The sequence below is a fragment of the Cygnus olor genome, chromosome 16 (assembly GCF_009769625.2).
Source record: "Cygnus olor isolate bCygOlo1 chromosome 16, bCygOlo1.pri.v2, whole genome shotgun sequence".
NCBI lineage: Eukaryota > Metazoa > Chordata > Aves > Anseriformes > Anatidae > Cygnus > Cygnus olor.
In genome coordinates this window covers 991,378-997,851 of record NC_049184.1, presented here as the reverse complement: position 1 = coordinate 997,851, position 6,474 = coordinate 991,378, and the positions used below count along the sequence as shown (strand labels likewise).

The 6,474-nt window shown below is 53.8% G+C and overlaps 1 protein-coding gene across 5 annotated transcripts in view; it reads left to right on the top strand.

The window, feature by feature from the left end:
• Window positions 1-835: 835 nt before the first annotated feature.
• Window positions 836-6,474, top strand: part of RALGAPB (Ral GTPase activating protein non-catalytic subunit beta) — a 67,045-nt gene continuing 61,406 nt past the window's right edge. For 2 of the 5 annotated variants that reach the window (XM_040575345.1, XM_040575341.1), the window contains exon 1: window positions 858-1,063. The gene's annotated coding sequence lies outside the window, so the exon portion shown is untranslated. Of the gene's footprint in view, window positions 1,064-4,031; window positions 5,215-6,474 lie in introns of those variants that run through there. The other 3 variants (XM_040575344.1, XM_040575343.1, XM_040575342.1) reach the window with 3 other exon arrangements.

The window sequence follows — 6,474 nt, the reverse complement described above, 5'->3', positions numbered from 1 at the left end:
CAAGTAAAGTGTTCGTGACTGCCTTCTGGGATGGGGACAGAGATCCACCAGCCAGGTCGGCATGCTTGGTTTGGTTGTGCAGCGTCCCTGCACCGGGCGTTTGGTTTTCTGCCCCGCTGCTGGTGCATCAGACCCAGCCCCCCCAGCCCCTGCTGCGTGTACTGGTGCAGCGGCTCTCCAGAGCACTGCTTTTTTGCACCAAATACCAGATTATCACGCTCCTGCGAAGGACTGCGCCCCTTGGGGGTGGAACAAATGGGTGATACGGAGGTTTACAGTGAAAGCACCGAACAGATCTTTGCTGCGAAGGCTCTCGCCGCTCGCTGTCAGGCAGCCACTCGCGCACGGCAGCACACGGGACAGAGCTCTTGCCGCAGGACGGCGGGCACACGTTGCACCGTGACAAATGCCGTTCCTTCAGCAGGAGGCGACAGAAGGGGTTAAAAACCTGCCGGCAGGCTGCTGGGTGGTTTGGCCGGCATTTCCCCGCCGCACCGAGCGAGGAGCAGCGCGGGCAGATGAGTGCCACAGGAGGTGCCTGCAGGCAGCGGCTGCGGGGCGGGCCGCCGCGGGTTGCGTGCGGAGCAGGGCCGAGCTCCCAGCGCTGCCGCCCCGCGGGGCCCCGGGCTGCGGGGACGGGCACCGGGCCGAGCCCGCTGCCGCCGCCAGCCCGAGGCACGGGGCCCGGGGGACCTCTCCCGGCGGTCTCGGGGCGGGCGGCCGCCGGCGCTGCCCCTTTAAGAGGAAGAGGGCGGTGGAGGAGCCGTCGCGCCGGACTGCGCAGGCGCGCAGCGCTTCCCCGCGACTTATTCGGCGCTGCCCGCGCGCTGGGGTGGGGCGCTGGCGGGCGGAGGGGCCGCGCGCGTGCGCGGCGGGGCCCGGCTGTTCGCCGTGCGCTTTGTGGCGCTGCCGGAAGCGGCCGCGGGGAGCGGAGCGCAGCGCAGCGCGGCGGTGTCTGCCCTGGGTCGCCTCGGCCGCCGCGGGCACCATGGAGCCCGCGGCCTGAGGGCGCAGCGGCCGGCCCCGCGCAGGCCCGACATGCCCGCCGGGCCCCTCGGCGCAGGTGAGGCGGCCCCGGGCCCTCCCGCGGCGGCGCTGCCCGCGCCCGGCCGCTTCCCCTCCCTCCCCCCCCACCCCGCGCCGGGGCCTGTTGGCGGCGGCGGCGGCCCCGGAGGCGGCGCCGAGCTCCCGGTGGCCGCGGGGCTCCCGGCGGCTCCGCCACGGGCGCGGCGGGCGGGGGCGGGCGGCGGAGCCCCCGCGGCCCTGGCCCTTGCCCCGGCGGCCGGCCGAGGGCGGCGTTCAGGCCCCGGGAAGGGCCGGGCGGGGGGTGGGGGGGAGCTCCGCTCCAGCGGACGGGAGCGCGGTCGCGCGGAGGGGAGAAGTTTTGTGTCCCGGGTTTTACCCGGGTCTCCCGCAGGTAATGCGGGGGGTTGGGGGTGGGGGCCCGGCGCGGTCCCCGCGAGCTTTGTGCTGGCTGTGTTTCCCCTCAGTTATCTCGCGTCTCCTCCGGTGCTCGGGGCCGGCGGGCAGGGGATCGGGTTGCTCTTTCGGAGGAGGTGAGCAGCCGCTAAAGCCCAGCAGCAGGCTCACAGCCCAGGTTAAGGGGAGCATCGGCTTTGGGAAGCCCCTTCCTTGCGGTTGGTGGGGCTGCCCAAGGAACTGCACCGGGGAAGAAGCCCAAATGTGAAATAAAGCACTGAATGAAAACTGTTTTGGGGCTGGGTCAAGGAAATACACTTCTGCGGAAGAGTTCCCTAAGCAGTTCGTGGCACCAGTGAGGGCTGCGAGAACTCCTTAAATTCTCAGATGGCCTACCTGAGAGACTGCTTTCTCACCCCAGCTCTTACAGATGGGGTGATAGCACGAAGCGAATCAGTAGCAATGTCTGAGTAATGAACCTTGACAGCAGATTAAAATACCCAAAAGTCACCAAACTGGCTGATGGTTTTGCTTTCTTACAGCTTCGTTAATCTGCAGATGTGACAGTACCCAGGTTTTAGGCAACCTTCTTCACGGCGGGTGCCTGGGCTTCCTGCTTTGGCAGGGCTGTGTCCAGGGGTGTTCCCAGGAACCACAGTGGTGAAGGGGGCTCAGACCCTAATGAGCAGGGAGTGCAGGGGGAGATGAGTCTCTAGCTCTGGGGTTTAAACAGTGCCTTATTCTGAAACCCTGTCTTTCTTGGCTTAGCTTCGTGTACTGACTTCTGCTGCAGCTAGGTGAGAAAGCTGGACAAATTCATCTTCCCTGGGCCAGGAGAGCATCACAGCTCCACTCTTCTGCTCAGCAGCACTGTGGCTGAATGGCTCACCTGGCCTGGGGGTGGAGGACACAAGCTCCTGTTCTTCCTCTGCTTGATCGCTTCATGCTTTGAATGTAGATTTTTCATTTAACAGTAATCCTGACAGGTATCTCAGTTTATTCTTTAACAAAGTGCCAACTTCACACACACACAAAAAAGCTTTCAGCAGAGGAGGGCCTGTAGGATTTGGGTTTCTCAGGGGGACCTTCTGTCGGTTTTGCCCCGCTCTGTGCGGTGTCTGTTAGTGCAGTGTGTGCTGGACACGCAGCATACCTGCTGGGTGGGCTCCAAAGGTGAGCTACCCGGAGGAGCATGCACTTCTGCAGTCCCGGGGGACTTGCTGTGAGAGTGGTGCTGAGTTTTCATCTTGCCAAGACCTGGACTGCTCTCTGTACCCTCCAGCAGAAACTTGGAGGGCGGAGGGGCAGCAGTGTCAAGGTGGGGTGAGGGGGGGGGCCCTGTTTGTCATGAAATACTTGTGAAGTGTATTTAATATCCTAGAACTTTATGGTGTAGTCCCTTTGTATTGCTGTTTGTTTGTGTTAGGCTCTGCCCTCTTCAGTGAGGTCTTGCTTGAGTATCTCTGCTGATGGTCTTTGCTTCTACTCTATTAATAGTATTCCTCCCATTGAATTTTCAGCCCAGGCTCTGCCTTTTTGGTTCTGATGAAACCAGGAAGCTTCCATTTTGGGGGGATAGTTTGTCCTTATGCTCCAAGCCCTTTTGTGTTTGTTGTAGGCAAACATCTTGTAGATCTGAAGTTGCTGAGCATGAAGGGCTAAATGCACCCTGCACCCCCTCTGAGGAGCTGCTTCCTACACAAATGTTGGTTCTTTACCCTCGCCCTGCACACACTCCGAAAATTCGACTGCTGCTCAGAGCTCTAGGATGTTCCTTCGAAGTAATTGCAGAATGGGGGTCTGTTATTTAGATGGGTAATTCTCACCAATGTTACTGATCCAGGAGTTTAAATATTTTGGCTGCAGCTATTCATCTGAAGGCTTTAGGGATTAGAAATAAAACTGAATTTTTTTTTTTTAAATTTTTAGTTTTATGAGCTTGTTAGTAACTCATGTTTGCCAACTTCTAGAGTTTTTATGAGTTGAGGATCTTTGGTCTTAAATGCTGAAACATCCTTTTTTGGTGGTTTATATGATGATAGCTATGAAAATTCCTAAGTTGAAATGGCTCTGGAGGTAATATATTCAAATTATTTACCATTCTAAGGAATATTGGAAGTATGTTCAGTTTCGTAGTAGATGGTACATATTTTAACTCTGTAGCTGTTCCACTACTGTTAATGCTAGAAATTTCTTTCCAAATCTGTCTCTCTGTAAAGATCTGAGGTTATTTTATTTATTGCAGCCTCCAGGAACATAAGTGAGTTCTGTTTCCAAACTTGTGTGTAAAGCTGCTTGGTGAATTTCATAGTTCTATTTATTTTTCTTCCTCTCCTTAATTAGGTAGTTTGTAACCCTGAAAGTCTTCAGTGATTTTGTACCTAGTCAGTATGGAATTCGAATATTCTCCTAGATTTCATGTGGCTGATGTTACATGAGCCACTCAGAGTACTATTTTTGAAACTGAAATGCAATACATTACAAAAACAGGAATTAAAATCAAGGCACTCTGGTTGTGTGGAGTGAAAATTGTGTTTTTTTTTCAAAGTTGTCTAGATGTTTAAGTAATCTGTGATAAACACATCCTCTTTGGAGGGAGTGGTCCTCTTCCTGTGAAGCATTAGGTACCTTCTGTATGGAGCTTTTTCAGCAAGTTACAGGGCTGCCGGAGTGTTCTGTGTTCACAGGTTCAACATCAAAACAGATGTGATGGTGAAGAGACTTACCGGCATTTTTCAACGTAGGTCCAGTTTCAAGAAGCTGAACTGTAGATGGCTTTAGCGATACCACGGTCCTAACAGATGATGACAGTTTCCAATTCCAATGGCAGTTAGTGGGATCTAAAATGAAAAGCAACTTTTAGTCCTTGCAAATAAATGTAGGAGGCACGTCAATAGCATTAGGAAATCCTGCCTCAAAAGGATTTTACATCTGAGATAGTTCCTTGGTTCATTATTCCTTGTATATTGATAAGCATAGCAGAAAATTATTTTATGGCAAGACCAAAGGAAGCCTTGAATATTGATAGAATTCATTCTTGAGCATTAAATTTGTGTTGGCAGTCAGGCAGGAGGCAGGGTGTACGTGGCACCAGAGGTTTTGGTTACCCCTGTGCTGCTGCCAAACATCGTACATGTGAGGTGGCATATCCCAAATCTGCTACAGACGCTCCATCTCTCAGAATTTGGGAAGGTTAGCCACAGGAGCTGTACATCTTTTGCTTTGGCATGGCTGGGAGCTGCATGTGAAGGGATGTGGTCGCATTACCTCGTGTCACTACAATGAGGGTTACTCAAAATGCTTCAGAATTTGTGACTCCCTGTCCTATGATTTACTTTCATCTTCTGTAAAGGGGCTGCCTACAATTTCCTTGTGCTGTGCAACACTTCCATGCTTTTGGGAACCCTGTGCTAGTTTAAGGGCAGGCAGGGCGGGCGTGCTGGCACTTACTGGCAGGCTGATAAGTTCCTGCCAGGCGGGAGCTGCTAGCTCCTTCAGCTGACGCATGCTGGTGGAAACCGTGTGCTGCTAGCAGCTGAAATCAGTTTATTTAAATCAACACTCTGGCTCTCAAATGGTGTTACCTGCTTCTATAATGGACTCCTGTTTCAAATGGGGAGTGCATTTGCACTTGCCTTTGGAGCAGCAAAGCTGGGGGAAGGGAGGCCCACGGCACTGGTGGAGGCCCACTGCAGGCTGGGGGGGAAGGCAAGAGCGTGTGGGGTGGGTGCAGTTCCACTTCTACCCCTCGTTCTTCCCCTCCCAGCACAAGCTGGAGACTAAGGCGGTGTTCAGGTAGGACTGGAGGGAGGATGAAGAGGAAGCCCATTGGGTATAGGATCTGAAGAAAGGGAAAAGATAGCAGCAGGGAAACCTACTTAAAGAAGCTAACCAGTGAGTGAAGCCACTACTAAGGATGATAGTTGTAACTGGGATTGTGGATCCTCTTCCCTCTTTGGTGGTTTTGTTGTTGTTGTGACTTCTCAGTGTCCCAAGAGCTAGTGTCTTGGAAGTGTTTTCATCTAAGCCGAAGCATCGTGACAGTGGTGGGACAGGCATTCCCCTGCCATTGCTCACAGAGGAGGAAAATGCCCAAAGGATGCTGAGGATATGTGCTTCCTGCGGGCTGCACCTGCTGTGAGTAAACTGCTGTCAGATGAGCATGTGTGATTGCTGCCTCAAACCAGGAAGGACACAGTTTGGAAAACCAAGCCCTTGCTGCCTTGCCTTGCCTCTTCCCCAGAAGGGAGTTAGCAGGCTTTTTGCGCAGGTTTTTAGGTGTAAGTCAGGATTCGGGGAGTGAGTTAAGTTGGCAGACCTGTTTAAATGGTGGCTTGTTTCTATGAAGGTGCATTTCCAGGCCTGTCTTCTTGTTTGGTTTTGGGCCAAGAAGTGTGTAATGGAGGCATTCAAAACATTCCCTGTGTAACTAACTAGTTGCCAAAGTGCGCCAGCTAAGTATAGCTGGCAAGCAGTCCTCAGAGCGCTGCTCATCACAGCTTGAGCTGATCCGAGCTGTGGCAGGCTTCTGCCTTTCCTCCCGTGCCAGCCCTGCTTTCCTTGTTTTCTGTTGTTCAGGTGGTCAGCTCGCTCAAGTAACTGATGCCAGAGCTGGTGTGCGAGGGGGGAAGAGGGAGATAGTGCTGTCCCAGTTCTGGTGGCTTAGGCGGCTGTGGTACCACCTGCTGAAACAGCAACTCTAAGTTACTCGGAGTAGGTGTGAAAACCTGCTCTTGCCACCTCTCCTGGATGTGTGTTCTCCTGGCTCCTCTGTGTGGTACAGATCTTTGTCTAACCGGAGTGAGATCAGATCTTGATCTGGCTTAAAAACTGTCCCAGCAGACAGGAAACTTGTGCTTGCTTAGCTTTCCTACAGCGCTGATGAGCCGATCTCTTAGAGGCTGGACCGCAGCCTGTGGCTAGCTGCTGGGCTCGTCACATGCTGTGCTGCCCGGAGCTGCTTTCCGAAAAACAAGTCGGTGGGGTGTGTGTGCTGGTGCTGCGGCATGGCCTGCTGCTCTCAAGGCAGAAAGGCTTTTTTTTTTCTTTTACGCT